Source organism: Chionomys nivalis, chromosome 24 (genome assembly GCF_950005125.1).
Source record: "Chionomys nivalis chromosome 24, mChiNiv1.1, whole genome shotgun sequence".
Classification (NCBI taxonomy): Eukaryota; Metazoa; Chordata; class Mammalia; order Rodentia; family Cricetidae; genus Chionomys; species Chionomys nivalis.
Genome location: NC_080109.1, coordinates 43,538,579 through 43,560,322, shown reverse-complemented (window position 1 = coordinate 43,560,322; position 21,744 = coordinate 43,538,579). Strand labels below are relative to the sequence as shown.

The 21,744-nt window shown below is 46.3% G+C and overlaps 1 protein-coding gene across 5 annotated transcripts in view; it reads left to right on the top strand.

Moving 5' to 3' along the window:
- Positions 1-21,744, top strand: part of Pld1 (phospholipase D1) — a 208,851-nt gene that overhangs the window by 24,822 nt on the left and 162,285 nt on the right. For 3 of the 5 annotated variants that reach the window (XM_057756860.1, XM_057756857.1, XM_057756861.1), the window contains exon 1: positions 18,669-18,814. The exons of the other annotated variants lie outside the window; for them this stretch is intronic. The gene's annotated coding sequence lies outside the window, so the exon portion shown is untranslated. Of the gene's footprint in view, positions 1-18,668; positions 18,815-21,744 lie in introns of those variants that run through there. 5 annotated transcript variants of the gene reach the window in all.

Genomic DNA, 21,744 nt, shown 5'->3' with positions numbered 1-21,744 from the left:
GATTCTTTCCTTCCACTTTCACACAGCTTCCAGCCATTGAATTCAGATCATTAAGTTTGCACAGCAAGCACCCTTACCCGATGAGCCATGTATCTTACTCATTGTTGCAGTTTTAATTTCCCTGGTGAATATGAAGAGTTAGGACCTTGTCATGTGCTTGTCTCGTGTAGCCCAGGTTGTGTAACTGAGGCTATCTTTGAACTTTTGATCTCCTAAATTCCACAGGAGCAGGGAAGTTCCCTTTTCACTTCCATATTCTCAGAGCTGAGAACAAGACCTGACACACAGGGAGCAATGGGGGAACTTCCAGCCTCTTTCCATAGGCCTTAATGCTTTCTTCTCCAAGACAATCTCAGAAGGAACCCCCTCTGCTCACTTACAGTTGAAAAGCCCTTGTGTGCTTTTCTTTCCTTCGACTATCTGGGGGGGATCCCCTACTTTCAGGTTATTTCCTTGGGCCCTTCTCTTGTCATGACAAACAAACCATGTGACACAAAGCTACCCAAAGGGAGAAGGATGACAAACAAACCATGTGACACAAAGCTACCCAAAGGGAGAAGGATTTATCTGTGTTTGCAGTTTGAAGGATACAGCCATTGTGGCAGGGAAGGCAGGGCAGTAGACCGTGATGTGAGATTAGGTTGTATCTGCATTCGGGAAGCAGAGGATGGACAGGATTTGAGGCTGAACTCTAAAGCATTGAGGCCAGCCCCTGTAGCGCTCCTCCTCCAGAGAAACCACCTCCTAAAAGTTCCACAACCTTTTAACATAGACCCAGAGCTCAGACACACAGGCCTATGGAGGGCATTTTACATTTAAATCACAACAGCTTAGAGCCCTTTAACCAGGATTCCATCTTTCCTGTGAACTTACCTCATGCGTGAGTCTCTCCCAATGTACAGCCCATCGCTTGACCAGCCTTCCTGTGGTTTTTGGCTCTCCTGATTTGGCCAGCTTGTGTGAAAGAAGCTCTGGAGGCTGCAGCCTTACCTCAGTGCTGTCTCCTCCCCAGCTCGCCAAAGTTTCCTGGAACCCTTGGCCTCCGAATTACCCAGCCTAGCCAGGAGTCTGTGCAGCTGCCCCGCGGCCTGGCCTGCTTGGATCTGTTGATTTCCTCCCTTCTTCTTCTCCTGTCTTCTTCCCATGAGCACCATTACACGCTCTTTTATGCATCTGGCCAACTCCTCCTTGCCTCAGTGAGAAATGTGGATGCTGACTGACCTCCCTGTCTCCCCGCCCCTTTCTACTCTGCTAAGCCCTTCCTCAAAGGTACCCTGCATTTCTCTCTGCAGCCATCGGTCCTGTGAGCTCATGGAACACTGTTCATTCTCTGCCTCTAGATTTAGTTAGGCAGTCTTTCCAAAACTCAGATTCGAACTTAAAACTTTCTATGTTCCTCATTAGATTCAAATCTGCCTCCCCCACTTCCCCAGTCTTCCTGTACAGGGATTTTTGGTGCTAGAACTTGCCTTGTACTCTCCAGTATGGAGCTCTTTCAGTAGAATGCTCTTCCTCTCTTGTAGATAAGCATCTTGTACCTTTGTAGCGTCTACCTCGATGCACATTCTCTTGCAATCTGGGTCATTTCTGTCTCTTCCCTGCACCCAGAGTTCTGTGCATGGCATGCCTCATGAGCTCTTCATCTTTTTGTGGTCCATTTCTTACTCAACTTTGAGCCTTCAGTGTCTACAGATTTCTTAGCACACAGTAGGTATTCAGTGGGAATTTGAGTAAAGGTCCCATTAACAGATGCAGAACCATGGGTTACAGGCTTACACCTGTAACCTCAACATTTGAGAGCACGAGGTAGGAGGATTTCCATGTGTTGGAAGTCAACCTGGGCTATGTAGTGAAGTTCTAGGTTTGGATCAGCTGTAGGGTGAGATGCTGCCTCAAAAACAAGAAAACCAAAGATGCAAATGTTAGTCCTTCTGCTAACAGAACGTTTTTTTGTTTTGTTTGTTTATTTGTTTTTGGGACAGACTTTCTCTGTGTAACAGTCCTGGCTGATCTGGAACTCTCTTTGTAGATCAGACTGACCTTGAACTCACACAGATCTACCACCACTGCCCTAACAGAAGATTATTATCTATTGTTGCTAATGGTTGATTTTGACAGGTCATTTTGTACCACAGACTGGCCTTGAATTCCCAAGATCTTCCTGCCTTAGCCTCCGAAGCACTGGGGTGACAGGCCTGTGTCACACACTCAGCTCACAGCGGAGAATTTAAGCTCAAACAAGTCGGGAGTAGCATGGGCAGTAGCAGCAGAGAGATGAAACGTTAGTAAATGGTCTTCTTTGTCATCTCAAGCCAGGCTTGACAGTGGCTGCTTTGATACATGTGGAAACCACTGGCCACTGCCAGAGCTCTTTGTTCCGTCGGGTCCCTGCGGTGCTTTCCTGGTCAGTTTTCTGAGAGATGTGACAAGTTTAACACCATTTCATCCCTAGTAGAATAAACATTTCCACAGTACTTTAGGTTTTGCAGATTGCCTATTGCACTGGTTCTCAGCCTTCCTAACACTGGGACCCTTTAATTCAGCTCCTCATATTGTGGTGACCCCAACCATAAAATTATTTTTATTGCTACTTCATAACTGTAATTTTGCTACTGTTATCTATTGCAATGTGGCTATATTTGGATATATTTGGAGCTTGGAACCTGAATGTAGTGCCTGTCAGTGGCCCTCCTCAGTGGTATTGTGACCACAGACTCCTCTGTCACTCTTCTCAGGAATAAAAGGCAAAAGCTAATTTTTTTGTTCTTAAAGGCTTGTAGTTATAATAGTTTCTTTTCAAAAATCATTGTCAGGGATGGGATCAAACTGAGTGGGTAGAGTGGTTGCCTACTGTGCAGAAAGCCCTGGGTTCGATCCCCAGTCCTCCACGAATCAGGAAGCAGTAGTGCCCGCCTGTAATCCCAGACTCAGCAGGTGGAGGCCGGCAGATCAAAAGATTGAGGTCAACTTTGGCTACAGAGTAAACTGAGGCCAGATTGGGCTATTTAGGGCTCTTTCTCAAAGGGGAAAAAAGTATCTTTGTCTTCTTTTTAGAAGTCAAATTAATTCTTGTATCTAAATTTAATTAACTTATCAGGAAAATATATTTACTTTCTCCAAATGATAATTTAGGAATACCATTATTATTATTGTTCTCCTTCTTTTTGCATTTATTTGTGTGTGTGTGTGTGTGTGTGTGTGAGAGAGAGAGAGAGAGAGAGAGAGAGAGAGAGAGAGAGAGAGAGAGAAGGGGGAGAGATTTGGGAGTCAGTTCTTTCTCTTCTTCAGGCAGGTGGGGCCCAGTGATCCAATTCACACTATCAGTGCTGGTGGTAAGCCCTCCTGCTCACTGAGCCATCTCGCCTTCCCCCACGGATGCCGTTCCTGTTACTAGAAGATGGCTTCTGTCTGTCGGCTTGCATTACCCTCTTCTGTGATAGTCTGCCCAACCCCCATCCAGCAGTCATGCACCTACCATAAACGTTCACAAAGGTCTTTGTTTTGTTTCCTGGAAATGGTGACATCTAAGTGAGAGCATGTGAGATATATTCCAGAAACTTTTCCGTGTGTGCAAATCCATTGTATCTCCTCATAGGCAGACTATGCATGAGCAAGAGGTTGTTTTTTTGTTTTGCTTGTTTGGTTTTGTATGTAATCAGCTCTTGCAGTTGGCGTGGGAGAGAAGTATTGGCCACTTGGGGGCACCCAGGCATTTATTTTGCAGGGACGATAGAGGTATTGCCAAGGGAAAAGGAAGAAAGAGGAAAACAACTCCGGGTAGATGGTGTTCTAGCATAGGAACCCAGACAGGAGGCCTGTGTCGGAGGCAGATACCCATACTCTAATGACTCCTGACGCAATGAGCAGAATCAAATAAAGCCTGGCCAAGTGATAGTTCATGGGAATTTCTGCATGGCAGGCGGCCTTGGGGATCTCAGAGGACGCCAGAGTTGATGGAGCAGAATGGTCATGATTGGCCAGCTTCCCCAGTAGGCCCACATCTATTTCTGACCTGTGCTGAATGCCTGATTCCCTGCTGAAGTTATGCACTCGTCAGAACTGTTCAGTGCGTTGCTAGGCTGGAAGGTGTCAGATGATGATAACACATCAGCGAAAGGAGTTAGCGTGAGGCATTGTGTGTGCTGAAAGTCTACAGATGCCCCTCCATTCCAGTGAGGTGCAGAGCATTGTGTGTGCTGGAAGTCTACAGATGCCCTCCATTCCAGTGAGGTGCAGAGCGGTAGAGCTGAACTGAGTGTTTTCCAGGGGCCTCTGTGTCTGCATACAAGCATGTGTACTTGTGCATGCAAGCACACATGTGCGTGCACACACACATACACACACGCACACACACACAGAATTTTAAAAATAAAAAAAGTAATGAAAATATACTTAATGAGGTGTGTGTGTGTGGGGGGGGTTCCTGTGAGCAAAACTGCAAACATAAAAACATAAAAACCTGAGTTCCGTTCTCAGAACCCACATTTAAAAGTCAGGAGCGTGCAGTTTTGTTGACAGAGCTTGACAAAGGTTCTGTCCCATCCGATTCCACAGCCATTTAGTCCCAAGGAAACACACAGAGACCTACATTAATTATAAGCTGGTTGGCTTCTTATGAATTAATTCTTACATCTTTTTTAAAAAATATTTATTTATTATGTGTACAATATTTTGTCCGCGTGTATGCCTGTAGGCTAGAAAAGGGCACCAGACCTCATTACAGATGGTTGTGAGCCACCATCTGGTTGCTGGGAATTGAACTCGGGACCTTTGGACGAGCAAGCAATGCTTTTAACCACTGAGCCATCTCTCCAGCCCTAATTCTTACATCTTAAATTAGCCCACAATTCTTGTCTGTGTTAGCTGCACAGCTTGGTACCTTTTATCAGCAAGATATTCTCATTTTGCTTCCTCTTGGTCTGGGTGACGACTGCAGACTAAGCCTTTCCTCTTCCCAGAATCCTCCTGTTCTGGTTGCTCCGCCTTTACTTCCTGCCTGGCTACTGGCCAGTCAGTGTTTTATTAAAACAATCCAAGTGACAAACCTTTATAGGGTACAAGACCATTGTTACGTTGCACAGCTTGTAACCCCAGTGTTGGGAAGCAAGGTCAGGAAGATGACTGAGGGTCAGTGGTCAGTCCGCCTGACTGAAGCAGCAGGTTTCAGGCCGGTGAGAGATTAGCTGAAAAAGAAAATGAAGTTAGAGGGCATGCCCTGAGGGCTAATAGCCCAGAATTAACCTCTACGCCTACACGCATAATACACCTGCACACAGGTATGCTTGTACACACATGCGAACCCTCCCCCCACCTATAACACGGTTAATAGAGCATAGCTATCTTAATGAACCATACGGGGCACTGTAGAATACCCTGATTATGTGACTGACCAAGGAGGGTGGCCACTGCCCAGCATGACTAGAGAGCATTTGTCACCAACCCAGGCGAAGATCCAAATTCGAAACTGGAAGGCCAGTCACTATTACATGCACTTGGCTTTGGTTTCATGGTGAAGCTGAGAAAATGTGTCCGGAACTGTGTAAATGGTTGGCTATCTATCTTAGTGTGATTGGCTGCAGTGTTTGCAGGAGAGTCAGCAGGAAGGGTCCCGATTACTCTTCTAGTGGGAACTTCAGGTTGATGTATTTTCTTGTCTCTATTGTAGATGTATGCATATATTCATACATGAAAGACCTGATCTTTATTTGGGGTAAGTTAACAACACAGCATCCTTACATAGTACCCCATCACATTTTTGTAGGATGGAACCATTAAGACTGTCCCTTGAGCTTCAGTGCTCTCTGGCCGTCTGTGTTGTTTAGTTACCTACTGGGCAGGTGGGATTCTACAATGCAGAATCCGTGTCCTATTTCCTGATGTGGCTCCTCCTTGGTTCAGGAAGACAAGCTGGGACTAGATGTTTTCTTTAGTTCTATGGGTTTACAAATTCACTTTTATTAATGCAGCCAGGCATGAATGATTCACATGTTTGTTTAATGTTAAATTAAGGGCTGGTGAGATGGCTCAATGGGTAAAGGAGCTTTATGAAGCCTGATGATCTATTTGACTCTGGGACTCACATGGTGGAAGGGGAGCCAACTCCTATAAGTTGTCCTCGGTGGACACAGAGAGAGAGAGACAGAGACATACAGAGATAGAGAATACATAAAATATATTTTAAAGATTAGCCACATTTGAGATTATTCTCTCTGCCTCTCTTCCTCTCTTCCTTCAGACTTTTCAGCAAACCCCAACCGTGTTAAAATCAAGACCACACAGGTACAGCTCTGCACTTCCCCCCTAAGAGCTGAGTGTGCCCAGAGAACACCGCCCCCCAGATCCGATGACATGTAATTGGGCCTCTTCTCACCTCCTCAGCTTGCTTCCACTCAGAGCTCTATATACATTCCACAGTGAGTTGAGTTCATTGTCTTATCTTCCTGCAAAACTTTGTTTCTTCCCCGAGCCTACATTTCCTCCTTCCTTTCTCAATAAAGACCTTGTGTGTCATGGAGAGAACCTAGATGTAGTCAGCAAGAACGACGCTATCTCCCCAGGACCAAACTTTCTGTATCCGGCTGTCATTCTGTCCCTCCAGGCCCTGGTCTTTCATGGCGTGTTCCTGTGAGTTACGTCTGTCTTACCCCCGAACCCCAATCTACTTCTGCCCATTCAGAACTCCGTGTCCTCCTACATGCATTATTAGACTTCCTTCGCTTATTGGGTCATTTTTATGATTCACGCTTTCCATAGTAGCCTCTGGAAAGATTTCCCCCGCATCATGCTCAATGAAATAAGCTAGGCACCCAAAGACAAGTACTACTTGTCTTTATTTATATAGGAGACTAAACTGTTGATGTCCTAAGGTAAAAAGGGAATAGTGCTTCCCTGAGCCTAGGAAGGGTGCTGGGGAGGAAAGAAAGAGAGGTGAGGATTAGGAGAACCAGGATGTATTTTCTTGGGAACTAACATTTATATTCTTCATACAGTACAGCAGGGTAGTCTGTATACAGTACAGCTGGACAGTCTATATACAGTACAGCAGGGTAGTCTATATACAGTACAGCGGGGTAGTCTATACACAGTACAGCGGGGTAGTCTATATACAGTACAGCGGGGTAGTCTATATACAGTACAGCAGGGTAGTCTATATACAGTACAGCAGGGTAGTCTATACAGTACAGTGGGGTAGTCTATACAGTACAGCTGGACGGTCTATGTACAGTACAGCGGGGTAGTCTATATATAGTACAGCAGGGTAGTCTATACACAGTACAGCGGGGTGGTCTATACAGTACAGCGGGGTAGTCTATATACAGTACAGCGGGGTAGTCTATATACAGTACAGCGGGGTAGTCTATACAGTACAGCGGGGTAGTCTATATACAGTACAGCGGGGTAGTCTATACAGTACAGCGGGGTAGTCTATATACAGTACAGCAGGGTAGTCTATACAGTACAGCGGGATAGTCTATACAGTACAGCGGGGTAGTCTATATACAGTACAGCAGGGTAGTCTATACAGTACAGCGGGGTAGTCTATATACAGTACAGCAGGGTAGTCTATACACAGTACAGCGGGGTGGTCTATACAGTACAGCGGGGTAGTCTATATACAGTACAGCGGGGTAGTCTATATACAGTACAGCGGGGTAGTCTATATACAGTACAGCGGGGTAGTCTATACAGTACAGCGGGGTAGTCTATATACAGTACAGCAGGGTAGTCTATACAGTACAGCGGGATAGTCTATACAGTACAGCGGGGTAGTCTATATACAGTACAGCGGGGTAGTCTGTATACGGTACAGCGGGATAGTCTATACAGTACAGCGGGGTAGTCTATACAGTACAGCGGGGTAGTCTATATACAGTACAGCAGGGTAGTCTATACACAGTACAGCGGGGTGGTCTATACAGTACAGCGGGGTAGTCTATATACAGTACAGCGGGGTAGTCTATATACAGTACAGCGGGGTAGTCTATATACAGTACAGCAGGGTAGTCTATACACAGTACAGCGGGGTAGTCTATACAGTACAGCGGGGTAGTCTATATACAGTACAGCAGGGTAGTCTATACACAGTACAGCGGGGTGGTCTATACAGTACAGCGGGGTAGTCTATATACAGTACAGCGGGGTAGTCTATATACAGTACAGCGGGGTAGTCTATATACAGTACAGCAGGGTAGTCTATACACAGTACAGCGGGGTAGTCTATACGGTACAGCGGGGTAGTCTATACACAGTACAGCGGGGTGGTCTATACAGTACAGCGGGGTAGTCTATATACAGTACAGCGGGGTAGTCTATATACAGTACAGCGGGGTAGTCTACATACAGTACAGCGGGGTAGTCTATACACAGTACAGCAGGGTAGTCTATACAGTACAGCGGGGTAGTCTATATACAGTACAGCAGGGTAGTCTATACAGTACAGCGGGGTAGTCTATATACAGTACAGCGGGGTAGTCTATACACAGTACAGCGGGGTGGTCTATACAGTACAGCGGGGTAGTCTATATACAGTACAGCGGGGTAGTCTATATACAGTACAGCGGGGTAGTCTATACACAGTACAGCAGGGTAGTCTATACAGTACAGCGGGGTAGTCTATATACAGTACAGCGGGGTAGTCTATATACAGTACAGCGGGGTAGTCTACATACAGTACAGCGGGGTAGTCTATACACAGTACAGCAGGGTAGTCTATACAGTACAGCGGGGTAGTCTATATACAGTACAGCGGGGTAGTCTATATACAGTACAGCGGGGTAGTCTATATACAGTACAGCGGGGTAGTCTATACAGTACAGCGGGGTAGTCTATATACAGTACAGCGGGGTAGTCTATATACAGTACAGCGGGGTAGTCTATATACAGTACAGCGGGGTAGTCTATACACAGTACAGCGGGGTAGTCTGTATACGGTACAGCGGGGTAGTCTATACACAGTACAGCGGGGTAGTCTATATACAGTACAGCGGGGTAGTCTATATACAGTACAGCGGGGTAGTCTATATACAGTACAGCGGGGTAGTCTATACAGTACAGCGGGGTAGTCTATATACAGTACAGCGGGGTAGTCTATATACAGTACAGCGGGGTAGTCTATATACAGTACAGCGGGGTAGTCTATACAGTACAGCGGGGTAGTCTATACACAGTACAGCAGGGTAGTCTATACAGTACAGCGGGGTAGTCTATATACAGTACAGCAGGGTAGTCTATACACAGTACAGCGGGGTGGTCTATACACAGTACAGCGGGGTAGTCTATATACAGTACAGCGGGGTAGTCTATATACAGTACAGCGGGGTAGTCTATACAGTACAGCGGGGTAGTCTATACACAGTACAGCAGGGTAGTCTATACAGTACAGCGGGGTAGTCTATACAGTACAGCGGGGTAGTCTATATACAGTACAGCGGGGTAGTCTATACAGTACAGCGGGGTAGTCTATACACAGTACAGCAGGGTAGTCTATACAGTACAGCGGGGTAGTCTATATACAGTACAGCAGGGTAGTCTATACACAGTACAGCGGGGTAGTCTATACAGTACAGCGGGGTAGTCTATATACAGTACAGCGGGGTAGTCTGTATACGGTACAGCGGGGTAGTCTATACACAGTACAGTGGGGTAGTCTATATACAGTACAGCGGGGTAGTCTATATACAGTACAGCGGGATAGTCTATACAGTACAGCGGGGTAGTCTATATACAGTACAGCGGGGTAGTCTATACAGTACAGCGGGGTAGTCTATATACAGTACAGCGGGGTAGTCTACATACAGTACAGCGGGGTAGTCTATATACAGTACAGCGGGGTAGTCTATACACAGTACAGCGGGGTAGTCTATATACAGTACAGCGGGATAGTCTATACACAGTACAGCGGGGTAGTCTATATACAGTACAGCGGGGTAGTCTATATACAGTACAGCGGGGTAGTCTATATACAGTACAGCGGGGTAGTCTACATACAGTACAGCGGGGTAGTCTATATACAGTACAGCGGGGTAGTCTATATACAGTACAGCGGGGTAGTCTATATACAGTACAGCGGGGTAGTCTATATACAGTACAGCGGGGTAGTCTACATACAGTACAGCGGGGTAGTCTATATACAGTACAGCGGGGTAGTCTATACACAGTACAGCGGGGTAGTCTGTATACGGTACAGCGGGGTAGTCTATACAGTACAGCGGGGTAGTCTATATACAGTACAGCGGGGTAGTCTATATACAGTACAGCGGGGTAGTCTATACACAGTACAGCGGGGTAGTCTATATACAGTACAGCGGGGTAGTCTGTATACGGTACAGCGGGGTAGTCTATACACAGTACAGCGGGGTAGTCTATATACAGTACAGCGGGATAGTCTATATACAGTACAGCGGGGTAGCCAATGTCCCTGAAGTGAATCCACTCCTGCTCCCATGGATCTTGCTTCCTCAGGCCCACTCTGGCTTAGGTAGCTGGTTCAGTTCCACTCCTGTGGAATTTGTTGCTTCAGGTCCACTCCAGCCCAAGGTGCAGTTCATTGCCTTGGACCTACTTTGGCCTAGCTTTGACCTGCTTCTGTAAATCCTGGTCTGGATCCACTCCTGCAGAGGACCCTGGCTTGGAATTGGTTCTGCAAAGGTCTCTGGCCCCAGCGGACTCCCTCAGAGTTCCCAGGCTCTGGTGCGTCCAGACCCACGAGGATCTGGCTCAGGCTTACTCCCTCAGAGGTTCCAGACTCACGCTCAGACCCACAGAGGTTTCTGGTTCCTATCAAAGCTTGGCTCCACCCTCCACTTCTAAAGTACTGGGATTATAGATGTGTACAACCAAGTCCCAAAGCCGGGGCTTTGGAAGGATCCTACCAAATGGGCTACATTCATAAATTCCCTTCAACTTTCATTTTCAACTCCTTGATTTCTCTATGGGTTAAAGCTAAATGGCCACTAATGTGAGAAGAAAGGGTGAGCAGCCTGTGAGCTGATGCCTGTTTAAAAAGGCAGGTTACCTGGGTAAACTTGAGATAAAATTTGCTTGAAATAATAGAGTTTTGCATAAAACTACAATAATATAGAAATGTTAAAGAGGCTGGGGAGATGAGTCAGACGTTAAGAACACTTGCTATTCTTTAGAGGACCTGATCTTGGTTCCCAGCACCCCGCGGCAGCTCACAACCACATGTAACTCAAGTCCAGAGCTTTCCTGGTGTCAGGGATCTACCTCTCTCTCTCTCTCTCTCTCTCTCTCTCTCTCTCTCTCTCTCACACACACATACACACACACACATACACATACACACACACGCACACACACCATATACATTCAGACAGGCACACGCCACATAAATCAAAATAAAATAAATCTTTAAAAACATCCAAATATATGCTTTAAGGAGTTTTAAACACCAGCACTTTCAATTTTTGCTCTCAGTTCTCAGAATGATGTTACATTTTAGAGGGTGAGACTAGATCTCAAAGTAATTTGCGGTCATTAAGGAAATAACCCCATTAAAGTAAGAACAGCAAAGTCTACAAACAGGAGGAACCATGACAGCTGTGGCAGACCAAGGAGTAGACGTGACAACAATGAGTGCCATTGTCCTTTCTGGCCATCCTGGCAACGCGTGTCACAGATCAAATATCGAATGCCAGTTGGCAGGCACAGAGAGCGGAGAACAAAGCCCCGTGTCAGCTAGTCCATCTAATTCCAAACTAATTGCTTTAGCAGAGGCTTCTGTTTGGGTTATGGATGATGGAAAATTAAACAGGTGTATATTGTAAATCCAATAATTCACACGTTGACAATCATAAGAACCATGGCTATGAACAGAAGCCTGGGAGAAGGGTGGGGTCATCAATAGGTTTGTACTCACTGGGACTTCTTATAATGGCTTCTGTCTGGCATGGTGACATGAGTGGCTCTCCCGTATGAGGATCCACTATGTGGGTCACGGATACCCCAAGCCAACAGGCCTGGCCCAGTGTGGCGGTCAGGGAATAGAGTTGTCATACCCGACGGCTTCTGCTGAAGTTCAGAGCAGGCCGGGTTGCCTGCCAGTCAGGAGGAGCTAGTGCGTGTGGAAGTTTGTTTACATATGTTGTTTACATCAGTGAAGTAATGAGTGTTTTTATTAGGGGATAGAGTCAAGGGCTGGAAGGAACACGAGTTAGAAATCCTGTTTTTGAATTCTGCAACTGCATTCTGGCTTCTACTCACACGAGTGTTTTCTCTTTTTGCTTTTTTTTTTTTTTAAATTTTACTGTTGTGGGGAAAGCATGCACACACGAGGAGGTCAGAAGATGACTTTGGGGAGTAAGTTCTGCCCTTCCACCTTTACATGGTCCTGAGGGTCAAGCCCAGTTCTTTAGGCTCTGAGCAAACACCTTTAACCAGCAAAGCATCTTGCCACCCTGGGGCTCCTTTTCTGAATGCCATTCCTAAGAGCCTTGTTTGTTTGTTTGTTTGTTTTGAGGCAGGGTTTCTCTGCATAGCCCTGGCTTTTCTGAAACTTGTTCTATAGACCAGGCTAGCCCTGAACTCAGAGAGCTGCCTGCCTCTGCCTCCTGAGTGCTGGGACTAAAGTTGTTCACCACCACACCATGTACCACATGACTTTAAACATTTGATCTTCCTGCCTTTCCATCTAGAGTCCTGGAATTACAGGCATCACTACCCTACCTGGTTTATGCCTTGCTGGGGTTTGAACCCAGACCCTGTAGATGTCATGGGGTGCTCTGCTAGCTGAGCCACCTCACCCCTACAGATCAAATAGTCTTCACTTTGTGTGTGCCATGGGGACCTCTTGACATTCTAACAGCGCTAACGAGTCCCTTTGATGAGAATAATCTTTACTGCATATAATTAAATGTATTAAAGTACCTAGGATTACAAAGAAAATCAATAATTGAGAGCCATAGCTATGACAAGAAATGAATATCACGATCCTGAGGGATCCTCTTGTTTTATGTGCACAGTGGCATCGAGGTGGTAACTCTAATGACCATTACTGTTCTGAATTTATGATGCAAGGGAGCGATGCTCTGAGGTTTTAGGGACAATTATGACAGGCTATGAAATCATCTTTGACCTCTTTTAATGACAAGTCACAGGAAAGGGTGTTCTTTTTAAATTAAGAACCACATCTGTTTATTTGTTATTTGGTCATGGCACCCGTGCAGAAGTCGAGTACAGCTGTATGCCGTCAGGCCTCCCCTCTGTCACGTGGGTCCCGGCTAGACCTCAGGTGCTCAGGCTTGGTGGCAAGCACCCTGGCTGAGCTGTCTCTCTGGCCAGAATCTGTTGCATGGCTGCGAACATTTGTTACGGAAGGAAATACTAAATCTCGGTTCAAGGTTTGGATCAACGGAAAGGAAAGAAACTTCCCACCTACATCCTAAATTCTGTCTGGTGGCTTCAGAACCGTTCAGACCCACTGGAGTCCAAACCTCCCTCACACCACTACCCCAGCTAGGCTGTTCTTTCTGTGTTGGGGCTTCCAGCTGCACATCTCCTGCCTAAGTGCAGAACTGGAGTCCCGGAGCCTCCTGGGTCAGGCTGGACCTTACCCTAGGTGGTCAGGTGCACCTAGCCTTCCACAGTTGTGCTGGACATGGCCACTCTGGCTCTCCTTTGTTCTCAGCCTGTTCCTCTTGTGTTCCTTTGCTTTGGGAACAATGTTATGATCCTCTGGTCAGCTCAGATCAGACCTGTGTTCTCCAAGGAGCATGATGCTCTCAGGCTTACCTCTGGAGCTTTCTTTTTGTAAGTTTCAAAAGGTTATTAGATTTGTGTGTGTGAGTGCTTGTGTGTGCATGTGTGCATGCATATGTGTGTGTGTGTGAGATGTGTGAAGTGGGGGAGGCTTGGAGGCCACAGGCCACCTGATATGGGTGTTGAGAACTGAACGGAAACCCTGTGGAGGAGCAGGAAACACTCTTAACTCCTAAGCCATCTTCCCAGCCTCCCGTTCCTGTACAGCCTGATTTATTAATCGACTTATTTTTATGTATATGGGTGTTTTGTCTTCATGTATGTCCGTATACTATGTGGGCGGTGCCCAGAGGCCAGAAGAGGGCATTGAATCCCCTGGAAATGGAATTGGAGATCTTGGGAGCCACCATGTGGGTGCTGGTAATTGAACTGGGTCCTTTGGAAGAGCAGCCAGTGCTCTTAACCGCTGAACCATACATCCAGTCCCTCTTCAGAATTCTTGATGATACTTGCTAATGTAAACTTGGGCATTTTGTTTATTTTTATTGCATTTTATTTGCCTGTTAATTTGCTTAATAGTCTATCTTTCTCTGTATGACTGTGTGTGTGTCTCTGTGTGTGTGCAGATGCACACCTGTGGGAAAGTCAGAGGACCACTATGGCTGTTGGTCCTCCCCTTCCACCTTGTTTGAGATGGCGGAATTTCTTGTTTCTCACCTCTGCATATGCCAGGTTGGCCAGGTGGCCCAAATCTCCCAAGGACTTTCCCGCACCTGCCTCTCATCTCCCCCACGAGAACATTGCTATTACAGAGTGCACTACCGTGACTGGAGATCTGGAGATCTTGACTCCGATCACCAAGCTTATGTACTCTACCCTCATCTATTTGTTATTGCATCCGTTCACCATTCATGTGTATATACATGTGTGTGTACACACGTGTGTGTGGAGGGTACAAGACAGCTGGCAGGATTGGTTTGATTTTCTTCCTCTACCATGTGAGTCCCAGGGTTCAAATTCCAGTCTTCAGGCATGGTGGCAAATGTATTTATTCAGTGAACCGTCTTACCTGCTGGCCTCCTTAGTTATTTTTTGGAGACAGGCTCTCTAGTCCTTACCGACCTTGATTTCAAGTAGTTGAAGATGACCTTAAACTTCTCAGCTTCCCGTTTCTTCCTTGGATTATGGCCTTGTCCCACTGTACCTGATTTATGCTGAGCTGGGGGTTGAACCCAGGATTTGTGCAAGCTGGGCTTCATCAGCTGGGCTTTATCTGGACCCTGAACTTGGACATTTAACTACAGTGCCACGCACCTGTCCTTCTTTATTGTGAGTGCCTTCTGTCTTCTGTGTCTCTGCCTGGTCCCGCCTCCTAGCCTCTTCGCCATGCTCCTCAGTCAAGTCTTGACGAGGTGAAATTAGAGGAGTCGCCTTCCTCCCGCCTTCCCCATGATGTTCTACCAGTTTTTCAGGCTGAGCACACATCCTTCAAGGATGCTCACTGCCACCCCATGTCTCGTCTGCCTTGGCAGGATGAGCAAATGCCTTCTGTCTGGGCACGCCTCCCTTCCCCTGTCACTTCCGGCTCTCAGTCTTGTGCTGCTTCTCTGGGGAGTCTACTGAGGGCTGTCCCAGGAGTCTCTCGATTGCCTCCCTTCTCTCCTACACCAACCAGAGTCTGGCCAAGGACATGGCCAGTTCAGCACAGTGTCCTGCTGTGGCCAATGGCAATCACTGCAAACCTTCCCTGTATACTCATGGGTTTGGATAATATACATCCAAATGTATAAAGTAAATGTAAATGTAAACGATTTGCCTGACACACACGTCTTCCATAGGCTTTAACTGGCCTCAAGCAAGACTCCTCATGATCCATGATGCAATGTCTATGCTATTTCAGGAGCTGCTGCGTCAGGCGGTCACTGTTTTACAGTCTAGCAGCGATTACACTGTTAAACTGTAATTGCTCAGGGATAATGACAGGAAAAAGTTTAGACATGGTAGGTACAGACATTCCCCCCAACTGCTTTCCGTCTGAGGTTGGTTGACCCATCCATGTGGAGGGTCAGAAGCTCACGGTTAGGACCAGTGACTTTCTCTCTGGCCTGACTCTGTGGCTGTGTGTCCAGACACTCCTCCTCGGACATCTCTGCTTCCTCGAGTTAGTTGGGTGTAGCCTTGTGGTGTAAGGCACCTGGCATCCACCCTGACTCTTAGCGGGAGCGACAATAATGCCCGCCTCCTTCATTTTATTTAAATGCTTCAGCTAATTTAGAAGCTGCACCCCAGTGTAATTCCATTTTGCGGGGGTTTAAATATGTTCCACCCTCACTGAGGTTGATATCGGGCTTGAGTTTTAGAAACATTAACTTATATGACACTCGGGGACATTTCTGGGTGAGTTCAGGCAAGCACACTCCTGGACACACCTGTGGAGGTCAGAGGACAATCTCAGTCCCCTCCCCCACGCTTGTGCTGTGCGCCTGACTGGTTGGCTCTGGAACTAGCTGGGAGTCTTCATTTTCTACTTCCGTGTCTCTGAGAGATTATAGACCTGTGCTACCACGTCCAGCTTTATGTAGGTTCTTCGAATTTTAACCCAGAATCTTGTATTTGCAAAGTGTTCACTTTACTGAGCCATCTTCCCACCCTGAATTTTTGTTTTATTTCCCTCTTTGAGGCAGTTTCGGGTAGCCCAGGCTATGTCACACTTTGTAGCTGAGGATGGCCTTGAGTTTCTGGTCCCTTCTGTCTGTCCACCTCCCTAGTGCCAGGATCATAGGAGAGCTACCTCACCCGCTGGCTCTAGAGAACAAACCCAGAGCTCTGTACACACCAGGCATGCTTAAAAGGAAGTAAATTATGACAGAAAAACAGAAAATATAAATCCTAAAGACTTTTTTTTTTTTTCAGTTGATACAGGGTTTCTCTGTAACTTTGGAGCCTGTCCTGGAATTAGCTCTTGTAGACCAGGCTGGCCTCAAACTCACACAAATACGCCTGCCTCTGCCTCACGAGTGCTGGGGATAAAGGCGTGCGCCACCACTGCCCGGCTAGACTTTCTTTTTTAAGATAAGGTTCGACTGTAACCAAGGCTGACCTGGAATTTAAGATCCTCTTGCCTCCCCGTCCTGAGTGCTGGGATCACAGACGTCCGTCACCACAGCCAGGGGAAGGAACTTTACGGAAAGAAGGAGGCTCGCTCTCACCACTAGCTGCTCGAGCTGAGTTGAGGGTCTGTCTGTACATTTCCGTTTCAAAGCTTGTATGACAGTGTGACTTCTTGTACGGGGAGAAGAAAACTTACCAGAAGACAGAGGTGTTATTGAGAATACCAATCACAAATACGCTGGCAAGCTAGAGCCCCGTAAAAGAGATGGCCTTAAGTTTAATTGTGCTTAGGCATCAACATTTTTCAGAAATATTCTACTCTTGTAGGTGGGAACATTTTAATGATCCCTACAGCACATCACTTGTGGCATCGATGTTGTCATAGCTGCTTCTTCCTTCCTGTTTGTTCTGTCTCCCGGCAGGACTTCCTTCCCGGGAGGTCTGTTCCAGCAGTCCTGGCTGCTCCTGTTCCTGCCAGCAGGTGGGGTGCTGGGACTTTTGAAGCCACTAGCTACCTACCTGCCTGAGGCTGCTTCTCTCTGTGAGGAGATTCTCCTGTTGAACCCAAGCCTTGGGGAGGGAGATGGAGGCAGCTGGTGGGTCTGAGCTGTGTCTGGGTTTTCCTGACTGGCGTTGTTGAGCTAGCGTGCTCAAGTCCCTTATGTTGCTCAGGTGCTGATTAACTTAGTTTAGCAGAAATGCATCTAAGTCTGCTTGGTAACCAGTGGACCATTTTTTCCCCTGGCCCTGTTTAATTCTGGGTTACAGTATAGAGGAAATCGGGACCATGTTGTTAAAGCAGATCTTATGTAAATAAATGAGAAGGTTCTGTATAAAAGAGTAGCAAGTCCTTGAAATCAGCATTGTTCCTGGTTGAAAAGTAGGGTCAGCCGGATTTACTGTGAGTGCACCTTGTTTGAAAATGGAGAGACCAGTGTTCTGGAACAACATTGACTCTGCTGCTTGAAAAAAGTTATCAATTACATTTTCGTGGAATGAAAGTTAAAGGTAGATGGCTTATTTTTAAACTGTGGTCCATGTTATTGAAAGATAATAATGATCCGCTTGAAAATACCTTTTTAACACTTATGTTTTTGTGAGTACACACATGTTTGAGCGAATGTGAGATGTGGAGGTTGGGGATGGCCCCTGGGAGTCAGCTCGCTCCTTCCCGTGTGGGTGCTGGTGACTGGTCAGTCTTCAGGCTTGGCAGCAAGGGCCTCCTTGATGGGCCATCATGCTGGCCCCTTGAGAAAAACCTTTTCCTCCTGTGTATGGAACACGATGAACTGACACGGCAAAGCTGACTTATAGATTTACGGACACCAAGTCATACCTGACGTTAGGAGGGCCTTTGGCTGATCTTCCCTGTGAACTATATTAACTTTTGAGCTTTTGTGAGTAATGAGGTTAAAGCTTATTCTATATTATGTTAAAGTTGAGAGCTAGTGATAGTATGAGTTTGGCTCTGGGAAACAATAATGCCATACATCTTTCTTATAAAATGAGAAATTACAAAGCTGTATGTTTCATGATCAGCACCACTTATAAAAGTCATTTCATGGCCCCAGTAGAGGGAGACAGTACCACCCTTGTTTAACATGAATCAGCCCCTTAATACAGTGTCTAGGGGAGACAAGCGCATGAGCAGTCTCTTTGTTTAAGTGTGTGCTCTGGTTTTCTTGGGCTCACTCTCCCTCTGCCCTCTCTTTCACACAGCAGTGTCTACTTAGCATATGGGGTGTGGTTTCGACTTCATTACTGCCGCTTATAGGCTGAAGTGCTCTGTGGGCTTGGCTGCCTTGAATTGCCTTTAGGGAGCCTGCCAAAGCTGAGCTTGGAACAGGACGGCTTTCCCTGTTTATGTGGATTCTTGGGGTAACAGTTTCCCCCCATCTCAACTCTCAACTGCTTTGGACATTAGTTTCATAGGAAGGATTCATTCTTTAGAGTGAGATGGAGCGGCTCTCTTTGCCAGGGGCCTCAGGTTAGTAACGCCTTGAACTCTCTGTTTTGTGTCAGATTTTCTTTCTGTGCTGACAGGGACTTGGGGTGACAGAGACAGAAAGGAGGAGGCTTGCCCTGCTGCTGTGTTAGAAACAAACTTTTGAGTCCCTTGATCCTGCGGGACTGGAGGCTATATTCTTCTGACTAGGATATTTTTCTGTCAATCCAAATGGAGCCAAGAGGAAATATGTGTGTTGGAGTTGTAACTTAAAGGGTTGTAACTGTTTGTAAGCATTATTTATTTAGTTATTTTTACTTTTTTATTTTTTGGTAATGGCTTTCTCTGCGTGCTCCACATCCAGCTAGGCAGAACTCTGATTTTAAGCATAGTGATTTTAATTTAGCTTTTGAACGGAGCAGTGTGTTGTATTCTAGCAAGTCCCCTTTTCTCTCATTCTGCCTGCTGGATACAGTTTCCCCTGGGGCCTGCTCCTCACAGTTACCGTGGCTCAGATGTCAGCTCAGTTTTAGTTTGGAAACCCTGGTGCTTTGCTAGATGCCGTGTGAAATACCTACAGAATGACTGAGGTGGATCGAGCATCCAGGTGGGCTCAGAGGGGACCCAGTTCCTCCCTTGTTTGTTGTGTCTGTTCACGGGTAGCTCCCGAGGTCACCCTAAAAATAAACATGACTGTAAAATTGGAGTGTGATATGTAAGATGCTAAAGTCGTGTTAATAATAATAAAGAAATGAAGCCAATAAAATTAAGTGCCAAGAGAATAGCTCGCTCGCTTTCCTGGAGTTAAAGAGACAGTTAGGGAACAATTTTGCCTCTGTGCATTTGCCCTGAAGCCGTCTCGCACGAGACCACTCTGCAAGAGGGGCTCCATTTGCCACTGCCTGAAAGTGTGTGCTTTTTAGGAACTATGGCTTCTCTGCCTTGTGTGTGTAAGTATGCATGGGTTCACGAGGATGAACTAATGTTTTAAAATATGCTAGTGTGTCTATTATTGCCACTCTCTTTTTTCCCAATGGGATGGGCAGTGCGCCAGCATCTTCTATCATCTTTTTCTTACTGGATTTAAAGATGAAGGGAAAAGGGAAGCAGAAATTGTGTGTGTGTGTGTATGGTGTGTGTGTGTGGCACATGTTTGGTACATGTGTGTGGTATGTATGTGTGGTATGTGTGTGTACGTGTATGTGGTATGTATGTGTGGTATGTGTGTGTACGTGTGTGTGGTATGTATGTTTGGTATGTGTTTGTACGTGTGTGTGGTATGTATGTGTGGTATGTGTGTATGTGTGTGTGGTATGTGTGTGTGAGTGTGGTATGTGTGTGGTAAATGTGTGTGGTACATGCATGTGTATATATGGTACATATGTGTGATATACGTGTTTGTGGCATGTGTGTGGTTCATGTGGTATATGTCTGGTATGTTGTGATACGTGTGTACATGTGTGATATGTGTGTGCCTTTAAAGTGCTGAACTTCAAGGTTCTTTCTATTTCCTGTCTCTCTGATGCTGATGCTATAAAGAGAAGGCTGTGTGCCATCTCGGATTATACCCATGTACTTTACACCCTCAGACAGTGGCAGTTATTGTCCCCGCCTCCCCAGATACTTCCACTAACCTCAAATGCTCCAGGCAAACTTTAGCTTCCCGAAAAGACAACGAGTGCCCTGGTTTTCCTGCCCTGCAACTATACACTACGCGTTTGCTTCCACTGCATTTGGCTACGCTATTGTTAGTTATTAATTATTGAATTCTTTTGGGTGGGGTCCTAGATAGGATTTCTCTGTGTCACCCTGGCTGTCTCGGAATTCATTCTGTAGAGCAGGCTGGCCTTGAATTCAGAGATTCATCTGCCTCTCAGACACCATGCCTGACTAAATGCTATTAATTTAAATCTTAAAAGAGAACTCTTATCAATGTGATTGTTGATGCCTGATGATTTTAGAGAAAAACATTAAGCCATTTCGCCCACTGATCATTTACCTGTGCTGAGTAGTATGGACACATCCTTAAGAGCTTGACTATTTTATGCCTTCTGGCGATCTCAGCTTGTTCTCTTGTACTTCTGAGCTTTCTCACCTAGCAATGCCAACCTCTGGTTGACAATAGAACCACACCAAATGACAAATATGAGTATGAGAAGTGGGAAAATACAAGTACAAACCAGATTTCAGGGGCTTTTCCAGAGCATGTAAACACAAGAAATTACGTTTTCTTCAACATGAGGAATATGAAGGCAGCACAGCAGTGTTGGGTGTCTGACAACCAGGGCCGAGCTATCTCAGCCATCTAGCTCTTACGACAGTCACAGAGTTCTCACCATCTTGACAGACTGGCCTAGCACACCCTGTATCCCTGCAGTTTTGGCTCAGGTTAAGCAGCCATCAGCCTTTGGCTGATTCTATAGCATCATATCTCAAGTGGAGCCTTGAGCTGGTTAATTTTTATCCCACATCTGGTTTCTAGTCAGGTGCTGGAGCTGTCCCATGTCCATCACGTAGGTTATGGCCCAGCTGATGACCCAGAAGCATGCGATGCCAGTTTTTCTTTTAGAGAGAATCTGGGTCAAGGTTGGAGACCGCGTTGGGCAGACTATCCTCCCTGAGTTAGCCCAAGCCAGACACCTGGTGAGTCCAATGGCGCTAGAAGGAAAGTACTCAGGGGAAAGGAGAGCTGAGAGCGGCTGTCATCTTCACTTCCTCATCCAATCCCATCCATACTTCCGCTCATGCCCATTCGCAGCCTTCATCTTTGCTGGAGAAGGTTTGGGAGGTTCTTGTGTGTGGTCCTGTCAGATTTTATTTAGGGAGTGTAGTGATCACTGCGTTCTCTGCCAATGTTGTGCTTAACCCCGTGGTTCTTGTCCTTAACCCTGTTTACTCCAGACACTGGCCTGCATAGGTCTTGGACTCACACACCAAGCATCAAGGAATGGAGTGATGCCGTCCACCTTGGG